At 40.4% G+C, this 18,465-nt stretch overlaps 1 protein-coding gene and 1 long non-coding RNA gene across 4 annotated transcripts in view; one reads left to right on the top strand and one right to left on the bottom strand.

The window, feature by feature from the left end:
- Positions 1-3,485: 3,485 nt before the first annotated feature.
- LOC137862404 (uncharacterized) lies at positions 3,486-7,306 on the bottom strand. Its single transcript, XR_011100241.1, has 3 exons — positions 7,194-7,306; positions 6,947-7,064; positions 3,486-4,548 (listed from the first exon to the last, which is right to left on the bottom strand). It is a non-coding gene; the product is annotated as an uncharacterized lncRNA (long non-coding RNA).
- LOC137862403 (contactin-6-like) overlaps positions 4,364-18,465 on the top strand; it is a 144,840-nt gene continuing 130,738 nt past the window's right edge. For all 3 annotated transcript variants that reach the window (XM_068694462.1, XM_068694460.1, XM_068694461.1), the window contains exon 1: positions 4,364-4,493. The gene's annotated coding sequence lies outside the window, so the exon portion shown is untranslated. The remainder of the gene's footprint in view (positions 4,494-18,465) is intronic.

Raw genomic sequence — 18,465 nt, 5'->3', positions numbered from 1 at the left:
GTACACCCTACTCAAAATGCTTACATTAAACCTGCAGATCCCTTTTCCTTTATTCCCCCCAGCACCCCTTAAAAAAAAAAATAAAATGAGAAGGAATACAGAAAAAATACCTATTCTATATCAAAGTATACTGTCTATAGATTATATATTTTATCTGTATTAGAGTACTTCTGTCAGCAATGCCCTGGACTTATAATTACTGCTCTCTAGCCACTTGCAAAATTAATTTCTGGAGTGACTATCATCTCCCTCTTTGATATTAGTCTCTTGCCCTAAAACATTCTAAAATTTTTTGGTAGTTTTTGGTTTTGTTCAACTGTTCTACCAACACCTCTGTCGGAGGGAATGAGCACAGCTCCAGGAACACAAGTTTTGAGGACCTCAGGTTATGGTAGTCCAGGATTTTGGGTGATTTCAAGGCCTCTGTATGCAAGATCAGACTGCTAACCCATGTCTGTAGCATGTACTGTTCAACCAGCCAGCTTGTCCAGCATCTCCATTAACCTCACAGTGCACTTTCAACTTTTATTAAAATGCAAATGAATATTATAAATTTTGGCTCTGAGGTTTCCACTGTCCAACTTTTCCACTGTCCATCTCAGGAAAGATTTTCAGAAATATCACAGGACAAATGCCATATAACTGCTGAAATCTGAAGTTACGCACTCTACTGCTGTACCAACAAGAAACAAAAACTACAAAGGTGCATTCATCCAGCCTTTAGCCTGAAATTACTGTGCATTGCTATTTATTTCAGAGTATGTCTAACAGGACTGAAGGAACATTAAGCTGATGATTTTAAAAGTAACTAACTCTCGGCAGTACACAAAAATGCTCTGAAGTCTTACAAAAACACAGTGAGCAGTAGCTTTAGGTAGGGACTTTCTACAACACCACAAGGAATGCCTGTAGTAGAGCCACTAATTATATGCAAACCTTTATAGTTAGCAACTCAGGCCCAGGAGTTTTGTCTCTGCAATGATTACCAGAGAAGCCCTGCAGAACTCACCCTCAATCTTGCTTGAGGAGTGCCTATGGATTCATAAAGATGATCAAAGATTTTACAGCAACCAAAATCCAATGCACAGCGTAAATGCCAAACAGCCATTTAGGTTGTTTAATAGATGAGTTTCAAAGCAGTGGATGGCACTGCTTGAATAAAGCACCTCATGGGATGCAATCACATTCCTTTGTTCAAGAGAGTTTCATCTTGGTCCTTAAATTTTGCTTCTGTGATCGTAGGGACTAGCTCAAGGACAAGTTGCTGTTTGAGCATAGCAGAAAGAGTCTAGATCATATTAGTCCTTGATCTAATTCACTTTAAAATGTTGCTGAAGACATCTTGGATTTATCTACTCTGTCTAAAGTAGAGATAGAAAAACTGACACAGCCACAAGAAGTCAGCAGTAAGCTGGAAAGCTCTATCTCCTTCTGAAGGCACAGTGACAGCTCTTACAAAAAAACGCATGTATCATCTGAAAGCATCTCCAATTTTTACAGAGAAAACGGAGGAGAAAGTGTCTTCCAGGCCATTTCTCAGCAGAGTTTTTGCAAGAGACACCTTGGTCCAACTCCTGCTAATTCACTTCTGTCTTCTAGCCTATGCTCCAGATTCTATCTGCTGTCTGGTTTATAGACCAGATTCTATCTCTATTATTTTTAGCCTAAAACAATGTCCTGAAAGGTACACAAAGACTTTGTGCACTTCGTATTGAGCTCTGAAATCTTTGGGTAGCATCAGCTTCTGGGGTAACTACAGCCCAGCCAGGGACAGCCGGGATTGCTTGAGCCTCTCCCTAGTTTGGTTTACAATACAGCAGCAATTGCCCTGCTCTGACACTATCAAAACCACAACAGAAGTAGCAAGAAGGTTTAATGGCTGAAGGGATTTATCTAAGTGGCTTCTGACTGCTGGAAACATGGTAATGTTATGTATGTTAAATAGGGCTTTTTGATCTGTATTTAAAAATAGTAAAAAAAAGAACAACAAAAAACTGTTGGACAGGATTATTTTTTTTTAATTATTAAACAGAATGTGGCAATTCTTCAAAACCATTTGGAAAAAAAAAGTCAATGTCAATGAAATTTTATTTTGGAAAAATAATAGGCAAAAATGCAACATTTTGTTAACATTTAAATGTTCTATCTTGACCTTTAGGAGCAGTCTGTTCTGATATTCAATTTTATCATCACTTTGTGTCATTTCTAAAAGATATAAGCATATCTGTAATTGAGGATACTATACTTCAGAAAATGTAATTCAGAACTTCACAAGTTTTAATAACAAAACACACAAACACAGAAAGACGTTCAGAAGTTCAAAGTTCAGACATATTTAAGTGTTAGCCTTTCCTGATTGAAAGTATTAGAACTTGAAATGAATGATCTACCTTTAGAAGGGTCATTTCTGGTTGTTTCCATTGCCAGTCAGAAATTGGAAAGATTTAACAGCATTAGTTTCCCCAGCTACTGCGAAGTCCTGTTCCTGGTCTTGTTTAATAGTGAATGCATAAGCAAAATAGGTTCTTTTATTTTTTTAATGTATATAGAAAAGATTAGACCTTTAATAAACTTTAAAATTAGCAAGAAAAAGCTTGGGTTAGCCAGTTTAAACCAACTTCTTGTCTATTTACTCTTGATGCAGCTTAGAAAATGCATTCCTATTATTTAAAATAAAAATTTAATGAGGAAATACCTAAAATTCCATTTCAAATTTTATTCCTAATTAAAAATAGGACTAATTATAATGTCTGTCTACTTTGGAAGGTGCTGCAAGGCTTAATTAATTGTCAGTAAAGCTTATTTGAGATGCTCATGCAATGGAAGTGTAAAATTGTTTATGTTAATCAGGACAGCTATGTCAGCCTTGATTCTGGAGGGGGATACATATCGTAACATCCCCACAGTGTAGGATGCCCTGCACTTGGACACACATCCCACCAGTTCCTGTTGTGTCCTGCCACCTCCATCTTACAAGCAAAAAAAAAAAAAAGAAAAAAAAAAGACTAGGACAGCTGAGGCACTTCCTAGGTCATGGGGAAATTCCTCCACAGATGTTGGGTTGGACCCAGCTCTCTTAACTCAGGTGCAAAGAACCATCCTCCTCTTCAAACAAAAACTTTTCCTAAACCTCATCTTTTAGAAGGGATAACGTCTTCACCTTCTCTCCTACATATACCATAATTTTATCTGTCCTCTAAGCTGCCTTGTCAGCACAGCCACCTCCAGTAAGAGCAACCTGCCTGCAACACAGCAATGCTTTTGCATGGGCTGACAAGTACAGCAGCTCAGCCATGGGGCAATGAGCCACAGCACCTCAACACATCCAGATTACACTGATGGGAAGGAAGGAGCAGCCTGAAATGACTGGTGTGCTGGCAGAGGGGAGAGCACCCAGGTGTAGGTGGGGCGAATTGCACCCAAGCAACGAAGCAATGAATTGTCCATGTGCCACTGTGGGTTTTTGCCACCTACTTTCCACTTCCTCTCTACTTGCCATTGCTCAGACAGGCATGCAATTAATCCCATTACAAACTAATGGATTTACACCAAGATTACATTAAAACGTGGTGAAGCAACGCCTGTGACACAATTGCACTTTTCTTGGCAGAAACATTCCGAAAACTGCTCTTTCCACTTCTTTCCCCTGTGAATACAAATAACTTTTGCTTACTAACAGAAAGGCATTCCCCTGTCTGAGCTTTGCATTTGATCTCTGCTGAAGCAGTCTCAAGAGGAAAAATGGGAATCTAAGAAGGTTTGAAGTTTGTGTGTAATCAGGATTTATGTCTGTACTACTTCAAACAAGTCCTTTTTTTTTTTTTTTTGAATATGCAAAATATGATGGGGTAGTAAAACGTTCTGGGAGGACAGTCAGTGTTGGGATGCAGTGACTGTCAGCTAGCTCGCATCCTATGGGCTTCCTCCTATGGAGCTCAAGAAGCAATTGTGGGACCCAGCACTAAACAAAATTATTTCCATTCCTATTTTAAACACAATACTGAGTAGTGACCCAGTTATCAGGGAGAGAGGTTTTCTGATTACCTGACAGGAGCTCATATTTGTACAAAAAGAATAGCAAGAGAACATTTAATCTTTTATGCTACTAGTACGACAGCTGTGCTTTCACTCTCTCAGCTTGCTTGAAGGATGATCAGTGCAGAGCTAATTTTTATACGTTTAAGATTTCCAGATAGGAATATGCATGAACTATAGTAGCTGTTTATCTGCTTCAAGCACTAATTGTGTGGGTCCTAGCACGAGTGCAGCAGGAAAGCAGTGTATTTCACGGTTAATACCAGTGAAGAGACACGCAATGCTCAGTGGATAAAAGGCTTGTAGTCCCAGCTGGGAAAATAGTTCCATTATCTCCCAGCTGCATAGACCTTCCATACGGCTCCGTTCTGCCTCGATGAACACTGTGCCTTGCTGAGAGCTTGAAACAGTTCTGCAGAAAATTGTAAAGATCCTGAGACATTTCACTGTTAAGATCTGTAAGTACAGAATTGTGCTGTCTACTGCAATGTGAATATGCTGGGGGAAAGCTGCCTTTAAGAAAAAAAGAAAAAAAAAAGATCAGTAATTTTCATTAGCATAAGGGGGTAGAGAAATAAAGAAGTGAATTTTCTTCATTATGTTATGTGTCTCTAAATGGCTGATGATTTAAATGTATACATTCTTGGAAGAGAAAAATGTATATAATGAATTTGTATGCATGTGAGGTCTGAGTCAGAGCGGGAGACTGCTAGTAACAGACACCACAGGTATATTTTTTGAGAATATCACAGCTCTGTGCTGCAGTAGAACGGACAACACAGAGGATGACAGTGCTAATTTTGGCACTTTCATATGACTTTCTACAGCATATTAAAAATGAGGTGGGTAATGAATGATCAATCTAGTTTTTACCAGCTGAAAGTGTAAAAGCAATAAATATAAATCTTAAGGAATTTTAAGCAAGTCTTTATAACAAAGTTTTTTCCTGTTGCTCATTTTAATTAAAAAAAGAAATAATCAAGGTTACAGCATATACTGAACTTTGGTTTTGCATTCAAAGACCTGCAAGAGTTTTAGTTTTGGTGTTGTCATTTACTTATTGTGTATGACACAGCCTTAGAAGAAATGTGATACTTCATAAAAAGTTTTGAAAGTCCATGGCTACAGAAGCAAGAAGCTGCTTGACTAGAGCTTTATGTTAAATTGTATACTCCCATAGTGCTTTCTGGGTGAACACCTTGAGTCAGACAGTTGCTGCATGTCTGACGGGTCTCCTCCAGCAGCCTTTGCACAATCAGGCTGAACGCTAACAATTTCCTGCAGCACTTCTGCACCTGAATGATTAAACAAGAGGCAAACACTCTGCAGCCTATTTAAATAAGTTAGCTGTCCTTTTCTCAAAACTGCAGTCATTTCCAAGTAACTATTATAAGTTAAAAATCAGATTATTTATGTTTCTGAAGTAGTACTTCCTCCATCCCTTTATTCCCCCCCCCCATCTTCCCAAGAGAGGGGAATTGCCAGACTTTCCACATCCAGTATTTGGAAAGTTCTGCAAGTTCACTGAGTTGGGGTGTGTGTGTGTGTGCGCATGTGTGTAACTAAAGCCTGCAGTGTTTGTAATTCTGAGCATCACCCCACCACAAATAACCCATCTTCATCAGCCAGCTTTTGCTTTGGTGCTCCAGAGGCACTATGTCAGTGTTTCACGTTCCATGAGTCTCTGCTTCAGAGGTTTTATGACACTAAAAAGTCCCAAATCAGTACCTATATGAAGTTAGCAACTATCGTATATCAAATTTTACTGTGTAAAAAAGAAAAATAAAACACACCAATGTATGCAGCTATAGTTTTCAAATGCTGGTGAGGTACAGATTGCCATGTATTAGGAGTGTTACTTTCCATGCTGGGGATAAAATTATAAATAATATATAATGACTTAAGTGCTTTAAATCAAAGTTGAGACATGTCTCTTTTCTAAGTCTGATCGTAAAGCTGGAAGAAAAGGAAAGGTTTGTGGTGCATAATGGGCTACCCTAAAATTAATTTCTTGCTGTTGAAGCAAATATTTCCATCACAAAACAAGGTGCCAGCATCCCCAAGGGGACTTGAAACACAAAGTTGTATGTTTGCATTATGTGGGCATGAAACACTATTTGTATTTGAACAGAAAATTTTCATTAGAAGGATGTTTGTCTCTGTCTTGTGAGTACATAGAAATATATCAGCTCTTCAAAATGACATTCAAAGATTTTCCTTTCCTTTCCTCCCCTCCCCAAACCATATTAGCTGTGTGCTACTACAAGACAATATTCCTTTTGTTTAAAATTGTGACTGAGTTTATTCCAGACGATTGCTTCTACCAGCCCCTGCCCAGAGCTCAGCCAGATGCTGCTTGCAGCCCTGGTGCCAGGCTCACCCAGGGCCCAGGACCCCAAACCCACCCCAGCTGGCCCCACATCCTTGCCCAGTCTGCTGCAGAGGTCCAGGCTTGCAGCAAACGTTCTTACGGAGAGTGAACTCCAAAGGAAGAGGGGTCAAAAAGCCCTTATTCCTTCTTAACAAAGGCTGTACTCAACATGGATTACAACTAGGTATACATGCACCTTTATAGCTTAGCCCTCCAGGTATGAACCAGGAAAAAAAAAAGGAAAGGCACAAGTCACTTCTGATGTGGTTTTTCAACTACAGTTGCCTGCGCTGGCAGTTATCTTTGGGATACCAAAAAACCTGCATTGTGAGGACGCACCAGTATGTAGATGGCCTTATTTCTACTCATAAGCTAAGAGCTCTTTGCAAGCCTCTCTTACTTACGCAGTCTTTCTACAAATGCAGAACATGTAAGTTAAAAATCACCACATCATTAAAAAGAGAACCAAATAACTTGGAGTAGCTTACCTATAGGAAACAAAGAAAACCCTACCACAGTAGAACAGGACACAATACTTACAGTTCTCCATCTTGGTGGCAGAACAACCACGTGCAACTGGTGTGAAGCAAAGCACCTGAGCTCTTGAAGACCCTATCTTAATGCTAGGAGGCTGCTGAACAGGCCAGCTCAGTGCACACTAAAGGATTAGAAAGAGATTTTTACATAAAAAACACAGAGGAGAACTTGGATATATCAATTTTTAAAGTTTTGGGATCTTTAGGCTGAGAGGAAAACCTTGAGCTCTGCCATCTCTCTAAGCTCTCACCTCCAAATCCTCTGTCCCAAGAAGCTCCAGGCAGGCAGACCAGACCCCACCCCAGGGCACTTGCAGCTCCTTAGCACTTGCTTCTGCTTTGCCTCTTGAGGACAAAAGGTGTTCTCACAGGTGTTCAGGGAGTGCAAAATTAATTGTCCCAGTGTAGTCAAAGAGATAATTAAAGACTCTTAACAGCCCACTCCATTTTCAGTAATTTGGTTTACAAAACTACTTCTTTGATGTTGGTGGTGCTTTTTTTTTTTTTTTTTTTGGTTGTTTGTTTTGTTTTTCTGGTTTTGTTTTTGCTTTTTGTTTGTTTGTTTTGTTTTGGTAGTGGTAATGGTGGGGTTTTTGTTTTGTTTCCGTATGAAATGCTTCACCAAGATCTCACTGCTAGGTTAGCTTGGGTAACCCACATCTGCCCAAGCCTAAAGCGAGGGTGTCTCTCTATCAGACAGGCCTGTAGGTGCTATCATCTCTGTACTGACACTTGCCCACATGAGTTTCTTTGCATAGTTAGATGCTGAAATCTTTTTAGGATTATATCCCAGGAAATTTGATCAGCTTCAGAAATTTTGGGAAGAGTGGCCTAGTTGCCACTGCTCCTCCACACCCTCTTAACTCCATCTGGGCCCAGGGACAGGCACTGCCACCAGCCTGGGCCCTTTTTGGAGCTCAGCACAGGAGGCAACGAAGGGGATCGACTGACAGACAGTGTGAGTAGCTCTCCAGGTTGCCCTGAGGCTATGGGGCTGGGGCTCTTTGTAGTGGTTTGGGTTTTCTGCAAGGGAGAAACTCCCCAGAATATAGGAGAGCAACTGAGAGACAGGGACAGGGAGGAGGGAGAGTAATTTTCCTCACTTAGACCCTCTAATATATTTCTAGCCTATAAAGACAAGAAGAAATGGATAAAGACGGTCAGAAACGCAGTTTGTTTTATTAAAATTCTTGACAGCATCTGCTGTAATGCTCTTGTTAAAAGAGATAGAAAACAGCAGAAAGATGAGAGAAACAGTGTTATGTCCTTGCTGTTTACACAATGTAATAATACAGGAACTGATATAATTGGCTTCCAGATAACTGTTTTTATTAGCTATAAACAAACGCGAGTGACCCAGCCACGCAGGTACACAATAACCTTCTTGGGCTCCCATCACAGCTCCCAGATGCCTCTCAAGGAATTAAAGATGCTACCTAATTTTTCTAAACTAAGTACCCACCTGGCTTCAGGACAGCTTGATGTGACTACCAATAGGATCCATTTTATAAATAAGATTCCTCAGATGAAATCTGAAGACTGTTTCATATTTTTTCACAAACTGTGCTGTCCCATGGCCACAACCAAAGCATGAAGATCCCAGGTCCCTATCTACGGCAAAGCCATGATGTGGGAAAGGGTTGGCTGGAAAACAGTGGCTAATTTGCTAACCTGGATTGGGTGGATTACACTCTGCTGTTCTTGCTCAGGAAGGTTTTTGTAGGGTCAAGATGACCAAACCCTGGGAGAGGTGGGCCCACAGCAGCCAGCAGTCTGGGGTTAGGACCCTCTCTGGCCTACAGGAGATCACTCTTTAGGCAGAGAAGAAATTTCATCACTGTTGATGACCTAAACTCCTGCTATTGTGAAACCTTGCTCCGGCAGTTTTCCCATATATTTAAGAAATCTTCCCGTAGAAAATATTGTCAGAGCCGGTACTGTATGTGAGTTGCTGCTATCACACTGAGCTATTGAACACCTCACAGTGCTCAGACTTCACTGCTAACTGACTTGGGGAGGAACAGATTTTAGAGAAATGCCAGGGTTCAGCTAATGAGGAAACCCCTGAAAGCCTGGTGCACCATATACTTCACCAACGTAAACCCATTTCTCCCAGGCACTGTGTTCAGCACTGTGTGGTGCCTTTGGTGAGAGAAATGGGGATTAAAAGCACTGAAGTTTCTGCAACTTCATCTCCTCAAACGCTTTCTGATAATCCTACCATGAAATTACAAAACCAGCAGGACCAGGGCAAGCCTCACTATAAACTGTGCTTCCTCCATTTGTAAAGAAATCCAGATAAAATGTGGATTTGTGTCCCCTGAAATAGACCCCTGTTCCACATGGGCTCACCAGCATCCTGCATGGGCTCAGTTTCCCATCACTCTGCTCCGTTGTCGTGGTTGTCAGACTTTGGGCTTGTTTGCAGAATCCATCCCTGCCTTTCTAGCATCTTATGGATCCCAATCAGTCTGTCCTTGAACAGGGTAAATGAATAAAACCAAGCATGTTATTTGCTCTGTGGGACTGTCCTCTGCAGAGAAGGCGTACGCAGCCTTTGGGGAGCCATGCTGTGTGTCTGGGCTCATCTCCAGCGCTGTTGCTGATCGTCCTTGGTGCCTCAGTTGCACTTCTCTGGCCTGTCTGGTAGCCACTGCTATTACAGAAACTGTTTGTAATGATTGCTTTAGAGTCAGATCAGCCCTGTATGGTAACTGGTGAGCACTGCGTGGTTTGCTGTACCGTGCTGTAGCTGGTCCCTGGTACTGCAGCATTTAAGCTCCCCTCAAACTGGTGATGTTCTGTTAATTTCCTTAATTCAGGCACTTATCCCCAAATGGTTTCACTTTCCTTTGGATGATAATAGCAGGGAGGCTCTGTAACCAGCAGCAGAGCTGGGGGCTGAGGAAATTCTACAAAATCACCTCTCTCCCAGAAATTGTTTTGTCTGCCGGCTTAACAGGAGCACTCGGGCTGCACAGCAGGTTAGAGGTTTTACCCCTATTATACTCACTTAAACTGCCACCTTTTTCTCAGCACTGACATCATTAGCTATGACATGTTGCTGAAGCCTCTCCACAGAGGTGACCCAGTCCTTGCTGGAGCTATCAGGCAAAGCTAAAAGCCATATATATATATATATATATATATATACATTTAACTCTCTTCTTTCCAATATTGCTCACCCTGAAGCTGTCAGAGGTTCTGGTCTAACCTCTCCTAACCCACTGCCCTAACCCCTCTCTCATCCCTCTGTTCCACTATATCCACGAGCTAGGTCTGGGTTTCCAGTCCTGACTCAATTTCCTCACCCAAAGATCCATATTAAATAACAATATTAAATAACAATATTTACCAACTGCATACGTATGGCTGTATGACAGCCATGTAGCTGTCTCTTTGGTGGGAGCGTAGCCACAGGGGAAAGCCCTGCCAGAGGGATGTCTTCTGCTGAAAAGGAAAATCTTCACTTCAGATAGGAGCACTTACTCATTTATTTCTATGCACAATTTTACGTTAAGCAAACAAAGCAAAGCAAAGACTCTTTCCACAGTGAGAGAATTCTCATAGGAGTGAATTTACTGTGAGCACAGGCTGCCTGTGCTGTACTGAGCAGGATGAGGCCGCCCTGGGATCCCTGAAAACACCTTCCTCAGACAAGGCTGGAGATGTGGTGTGAATGGGGGATCTTGCACCCTGCACAGGTCCAGCTGGCTGAAGCGCAGACCCCAGAGCTGCTGTGGGGTCTGTGCTGTGTCCCCCACCTGCTTCTCACTGCTCCGGCAGGGCTCCTGGCTCTGGCAGCCCCCACTGTCACACCTTTCTTTTCATCTTTCCTGGCGAGGGGGGAGCTGAACAGAGGGCTATGAGGATTTGTCTCCTTTTTCCCCCCTGTTTCTATCTGTTAATGGCATCATTCCTGCCCTGTGCTGCCACCATGCCCCAAGCACCATCCGTGCTGCAGCAGCAGGGGTTTTTTGTGCCCTGTCACTGCACACCTCCCTGCTTCTGTCTCCGTCCAAGACATCACCTGGACTGTTAGTAGCCGCCTGCAGCACAGGAGAATCCTGGCTTATGAACCTGCTTTCAGTTGCTGCAGTTCTAGCCAGGAATAAACTGCTCTTAACCTAAATACTCCTCTGAGGACACTGAGCTTGGGGGAAGAAACATAACTGTGTTGTATCTAGTACAAGTAGGAATAAGAAAGCCCAGTACATACTGTGTAACTCCAGGAAGACATCAGCAAAGGGGTTGTCAGGGGGAAGACCAGCTTTGAAGACAGCGAAGCAATAATGGCCTCTTTATATTGCAGTAAATGTAATGCTTTCAAATAAAACATATACTACTGCAGCTACGGAGACTGTAAAGGCATCCAAAGCAAAAGCCTTGTCCGAGTGTGGGCTGTGGCCTAAAACCACAAGGAAAAGTGAAATTCCAGCAAGTGGAAGCCCCCTTCATCTCAACTCAGGGGGAATGAGAGCAGGTGGGAGCTACAGTGCTGTGGGGAGCCACATGGCACAAAAATCATGGGGTCATTTACATGGTAAATGAAAAATGATAAAAACAACAGAATGAACTAGTTTGGGTAAAGCTCACCAGCGTGCTAAGCAGCCTTGGGAGGACATTTTGATCATTGAAACCTGGCATAAAATGGGTGAACTGTGAGCAGGTAGAGAGTCTGTGGTTAAATTTTTGGGGAAAATATTCTGCATTTTAAGCAAATCTACTTAGGTGAGCCGGAGTCTACCACTAAATCTCAAAGAATGTTTGATAACTAGAGACTTCAGGAAGACTATTGGTATTTTGGGATGCTCTGAGGAAGGCTATGGGGAGTGCTACTTGGTATTATTCTGTACTTCAGGTATTTCAGCATTAATTGCACAGCTTTACTGAGAGATTACTAGTTTTAAAGTTAGCCTTATTGTTAGGCTAGGTGTTGAATAATGGATGATATTAAACTTTGGGTTAGGGATTCTGAAGACTGATTCAGAAGACATAGGGAAGAGATACTCTAAGTCTAACTTCTGTCAAAAAATGGTAGGATAAAAGTTATGTGTGAAGCATACGAACTGACAAAAGGCACCTTAATCACTGATTCAGGTAAAATATAAATAACTAACCATGTCACGATTATACCTCTTTGTCTGGCTGACTTTCTCAGCCAGATTGATTCAGAATCCACCTAAGCCCTGTAAGGAATTAGCAGGAAAACGCTTTGTTTGACAGTGCTGAGGTTGTTCTGGCAGCCACCAGCAGTACCCAAAAATAAACCCCATACACAGCCTAACCAGGGGCGCATGGTCTGTGCAATCATAGAATCACAGTGAACTTGTACCCACAGATGCAAACGTAGTGTTTTGAGACCAAAACACAAACCAGAACAAAATAAAACAAAAAACTCTCAAAAACAAATGAACAAACCCCAAGAAAATTTTAGAAACAGACTGTGAGAGACTCAAGCATTTTTTTCTTTTTTTCCAAAGATGCTCCTAATCCCCACTTACTCTGTAATATGATGTTGAAAATTAACAAGCAATAATTTTCTTGGAATTGATTTGTGTAAGAAATTAATTGTGGTAAGGAATATGATTTGGGTAAGAAATTACTTGTGTATATGCTGAGAGGCAAAAGCAGTGCCAGCTTGTTTTGGAAAATATCAGGCACCTCAGCTGTAGCTGTGTAGGCACCAATGGGTCTCACTGCCCAAATTGCTGCTGTTGCAGCACTGGCCACAGATGAGGTCAGCGCACTGAACTGAGTTCAGATAAAAAGGAAAAACTAAAAATTGCAAGAAAGGATGAAAAAATGAAAATCCCAAAGATGTCAGTTACTGGGGATTTTCAACTCCGTCCTGCTGAAGGCTATACTACAAATTACTGCCATTTGTTTATACACAAGGCAAAATCAAACCCAAATTGTTGCTATGTATACCATGTGTACCCATGTGCTGACTGCTACCTTTGGATGTTTTAAAAGTATCAAGGACACATAAGTACAAATGTCACTGAAATAAAACCAGGTGGGATCCTTATTATTAGCTTTCCTTAAAGTTCACATTTCAAAGCTATATTGGCCAAAGGTACCTGGAGGTAGAAAATAGAAAATTAATTTCAGAAAAGACATCAGTAAAAGTACAGTTTTAATTTTTATACATATTTCAGGGGCCCTTTTATGCATTAGGTTTAATGGCTGTATACAGTATTACTAATGCGTTATTGCCTGTCACAACTTTTATACCATCTCATTTATTCTGAACAATAGAGCAGCCCGTGCTGTAGTTCATCAGACCCACTGGTTATTGAAGTGGCTAATTGCACAGGCTGCGCCTGGTGATCAGCTCTCGGCAAGGCACAGCCCAGTGGACAGGATCAAATACAATGAATGTGATCGCACTCAAGGTGTTTGTAGTTGAGAGGTTGCGTTCTGCCATTGAATATCACTGAAAAAGGTTTATAAAATATCTTAGTCTTATCCTCCAAAAGGTGTGTGAAGTAATTCTGGCTCAGACGTACAGCCACTAGTGTCCTCTGGATTGAGTGATAGTAGTTAACACCAGTGATACCGGACTCGTTTGTGCATCACCTCCTTTCTTTAAGGATCAGTAGATTTTATTGCATGTCTATGTAAAGAAAGTACATCCCCAGCCCTTCTTCTTCATATATATATAAATATGTATTTAACTCCTGTGGTGCAAATGGCAAAGGGAAGACATCTCCAGCTTCACCATGACCCACATTTACTTTCTTTCCCAGAGAACTCCACATTTCATAAAACAGATACTTGTGTAAAATGAAGAGCATGACCTCTGATATTTCCTCCACAATTTCGTGCAGCTGTATCACTCATACAAACAGTAATCCACTAACACCTCACAGTGAAATGTGGCAATGTAACTTCACAAAATTGTCTTGCAATTACAGCTGGGTGTCAGAAGCTGTTTCTTGGCTTTGTGGTGAACCTTGGTGCTAAATTCCTTGCTGGAGCTGATTTGCAAGGCTTTCTCGATCATGCAAGGAAGAGTTCTAAGGTGAACTCTAGGCTATTTCCAGGAGTTTGATTGCATTGTTCAGAGTTGTTTCTGTTGGCTACACTTTTGAAAGACTATAATGGAGATTTCTGTTTCCCTTTTATTTTAGTGTTTTGGAGAAACAGTAATTCTTTGCTTTTGGGTAAAATTCAAATCAATGCAAACCTCATAAGCCAATAAAATTTTATAGATTGTTATCCAATATGTAATTTGTTACACAATATCTATGTGGCTTCTGTTTATTGAGACATAAAGACTTTACTTTTTTAAGGTAGACTTTATGTGAGAAGGGCATAAGAAGGAATAACCTTTCATGCCTATTGTGCCATAAACTAAATTACCCTTAACCTAAATCATTTATCATGTTGTGGCATCCTAATGAGACCAAAATAAACCAACACAAACTGCCTGAAGTTTTCTGCAAGGGACAACTTTTATTTATTCATCACCATTGTTAGCTTGTACCCTCACAGGTTGGCCATGTGGATTTTACAGAGGGTAGCATGAGATGCTCTGAGCAATAACTGAAGGAAACTTATGAGGCTATAAACCTTGTGAAAGGGACTTTTTCACCCTTGCATCACATATCACAGGATGTGAGTGTAGAAGAGATGTTATAGGATAGTTACGTACTTTATTTTCATTTTCTAGTAGTACCTTTCAGCTGGATGTGACTAATACCAGAGAGGCAAGGCGGAGCTCATTTCCCCAGCACTTCTGCACGTCAGGGGGACTCGGGTACAGGTCAGCATGGCTTTTGTGAATTGGATCAGGAGGGCTGGAAAACCCTCCAAAAAGAATGAAACCTACCACACTAGCGAAATATACTGTAATGTTTTGTATTTAGTACTAAGATGTTATTTTCTAATATAAAATTTCTCTTTGCAATGTACATTGACCTGTAGGCAACATTGTTTTAACTTTTTTTTTTTTTTTACCTGTATAGAGCCAAAGGTAAATGAGCCTTTTTTTTTTTTTTTTTTTCCTTTGTTTATTTGTTTGTTTGAGACAGATGCACAAACATACAAACATAAAAGGAGGTTTTGCTCAGTAGGTCCTACTTGAAGTATGAGTATGCCTACAGGTACACACACACAGAGCATAAACCTATTTGCTGCAGTATGTGATTGTATCATAAGCTAAGTGAAGATCCTAATCTTTAGAAAGCTGATCCAAATCTTCGTGAAGTCAGTGGGATATATTTCCCTGACTTTCATAAAGCTGAATCAGACCTTGTATGATGCTTACTGGCCACAGTATGTGATTTACCCTCTGCATGATGTAATTATAGTTTTGTTACATTCAACTGTGTACAGAAATGGAAATATGTGTTGATGATCTTGCACACTGATGAGGACTGATTTGCTTATTAAGGAAATAAAAGTTAAAGATAGTGGATCAATTCAGACCTAAAACTTGCACTTTACCCTAACAGATGATCATTTTTTTTCAAAGAGGAATGGACCAAAAGGGGGGTGCAATTCATCTATTTGTTGCTCTTAGCCTAGAACTGGTGAAAAAATAGTTTGCTGTTACTATGTAGTAACAACATTCTTTTAGATGTCAAGAAAAAAAAATAATTCACTGTTTAAATCATCACCAGTAAATGTATGTATTCAGGAATGAAATGCAAGCCCATCATCTTCTCCTTATTGTCTCTATTCAATCTCCTAAACTCCTGCTGAACCTAAAACATATGCTACTAGAGAAAACCCAGGACTGTGAGATGAGGCTGAGTCAACAATCAGAGTGGCATGCAGTATAACCTCAGCAGAAGTTATTAGTGCCCACATGCAATTTATGAGGGCAATCAAACATGTGGATGACAAGAAGTTGCGGAGGAGCTGCAGTATCCCAGGAAACAATCTGCATTTCTAAGGACATAACTCTGGTGAAAGTATGATTAGCATACAGAACTGCAGACACTTCACTTCAAGATCCTCCTCAATGTCTTTTCTTCAAAACAGGAAGTGCATTTAAGTCCATTAGAGGCTGAACTCCAGTTAGAGGTTTTACAAATACAACTCCAAGGAAATGTGCAGAAATGTATTGACAGAGCAGCTTTGCAGGTATGCAAAGCTGAAAGCGATACTCATACAATAATTTGTCTGCAGTCATTGAGATGGATTTGATGGGCTTGGAAAAGCATCAGATTGTGGCTTTCCTGGTTTGTTTATTATATAGTAGTTCTAGAGGTTCGTCCATACATGTAGTTTCAAACAGCACAGAAACTATCTTCAAGCTAGGCTGCTACTGTTTTCAATGTTGCTTTACAACCAAACCTATCAAGCTTTCCTAAAAGTTGCAGAAAAAAAGAAAGAAAAAAAAAAGTTTCCTAAGTCTCTTGAGCCTTAGGAAAAGGATGCAGAAATACTTCAAAATGAGACTATTTATTGTAGGTTTTGGATTCCTGTTGCATGGAAAAACCTGAGATGCGGAGGGGAGGGGAGAGTGGAATGTGTCCATGGAATGTCAACTGTTCAGATTTACCAATCAAGCTACTCCTTCAGAGAAAGGATCTTCTAATATACAGTTCCAGAAAAATACCTAAATATATAATTGCATTTTACATGCAATTGGTCCTGCAGTGGTCCTGCAACTACAGCAAAGAATGCACACAAGGATCTGGAACTGTGCTAAGTAGTAACCTCTACTGTTAAGAAACAACCACTCTATGAGCTTAGCACTAGACAGACCCTGAAGCAGAAAGTTTACAGTCTAAAGATTCTTTAAATTCTGTGTTTTCATTGAATAAGTCCTTGTGCTTCTCTTGATGTCCTCTGGACAGAAATATTAGCTGTATTAAAAAGTCAGCCTATGCTTTTACAGATAACTTGCCTTTTGGCACCTCTACAAAACATAGCAAAAATTTTGGTTGTTGACTTGATTTATTTTTATTGATGTGGAAAATGTAAATGTGATTCATTATTAAGAAATGCACTCAAGGATTTACTGTGACAGGATGTATTTTCAGGTTCTAAACATACTTGCAGTTGTGGCTTAAAGCAAAGGACAACGTTTCTAAGAGACCTGCAGAAATAACATACTTCAGTAGTAACTAAAGCATGCTTAAAATAATGTACTTTAGTAGTAACCTCCAAAAGCAACCCTTGCTTTTGGTAAGGGTTAAGGAAGTGATACTGGGATAAGGAAATATCCTCTTCACTATTTTTTGATATTCTTGAAGTCTGTTAAAACAACAATAGGGACAGTTTACAACAAACAGTTTGATGCAAGTATGAAAGCAGCAAAAAAGAGGTCCCTTTTATATCATTGTCAAAAGAAAAAGATTGCTTCTTGATTTAGGGTCCTATATAACTGTGTACAGCTGTGAGAGCTTGAAGAGCTGCATGAGGGTTATTATATGCAGGCATGGATTATTCTGACATCTAGGAGAGGATTTTGGAGCATCTTCAGTTGTTTCTACTACTCTACCTCTATAGCTGAGTTTATTCTGCAGAGAATGTTGATCCATATTTTTGAGGGTTGAAACGTGATTAACGTGTGCGTATAGACATCGGTACTTGGGGTTTTGCTTGGCAAGCGATGTGTTCTTGACTGGGTTGCCAGTGTTTTTCAGAGATGCTAGAAGTCTCTATTGTATGGAGAACGGTACTCAGCTAATTCTGGGTGTTGCCTGAGAGCAGCTGGTGAGGAGGGGCTGGGAGAGGAGCTGAGCAGTGGCCCTGCACTCTGTGATTGAAAAACTGGGCCAACATGAAGGGAGAGGGATCATGCAGTCACCTAAGAACAGTACAGAGAACAAGATCAAAGCGAGAAACTAAGTTTCTTTAGATCGTTGCGAATTAATTCATAATAGACTATATTTGCAGTCTGCTCTTTAGCACTTAAAAGAAAAAAAGAGTGTAAGTCTGCTCTTAGATCCACATGGAAGACTTTGCCTGCAGTACTCCATTCTCCTTGCATGAGAGTAATCCTGAGAAACAAACAAACACAATCCCATCCCCATCAGCTGAATGTCATGAGTCACAGCAGCACTACCTACTCCTGTCTGAAAACAAAGCTGGGAAACTGTGATCAGCCACATAAATCTTGGAAGAAAAATTGTCCTAGTGCATTTCACTTATTCTGTAACAACACAAATACAACCACGTACAGATTAAGATAGTAGCAACTGGTTAAGAGGTATGCAGAAATATTTAGGATAGAAAAGAGACAAAAGGAGAATGAAAAAGGAATGTAGAACAGCTAATAACGCAGGTGGATTCTGACCATTATCATTCAATTACACAACAGTAGTATTCAAAACTTTAGGATTTCTTCATTAAAGTTATTTTTCTTGTTAATTTGTGAGTGCAGTGCAGGTTCCCTAGCACCTAGTTATATTTTGGGGTACTTAATCAGAAGAATTATTTGCATAAATACATTGCAAAAGAAATGCTCCTCAAAATGGCCTAGAGTAATATAGCTGTGTATTTAAATCACTATTTATTTATTTATTTATTTATTGTATTCTAACAGGACATTTGGCATTG

The sequence above is a fragment of the Anas acuta genome, chromosome 11, assembly GCF_963932015.1.
Source record: "Anas acuta chromosome 11, bAnaAcu1.1, whole genome shotgun sequence".
NCBI lineage: Eukaryota > Metazoa > Chordata > Aves > Anseriformes > Anatidae > Anas > Anas acuta.
The sequence above is the reverse complement of the archived record's forward strand: the minus strand, read 5'-3'. Positions and strand labels throughout refer to the sequence as shown.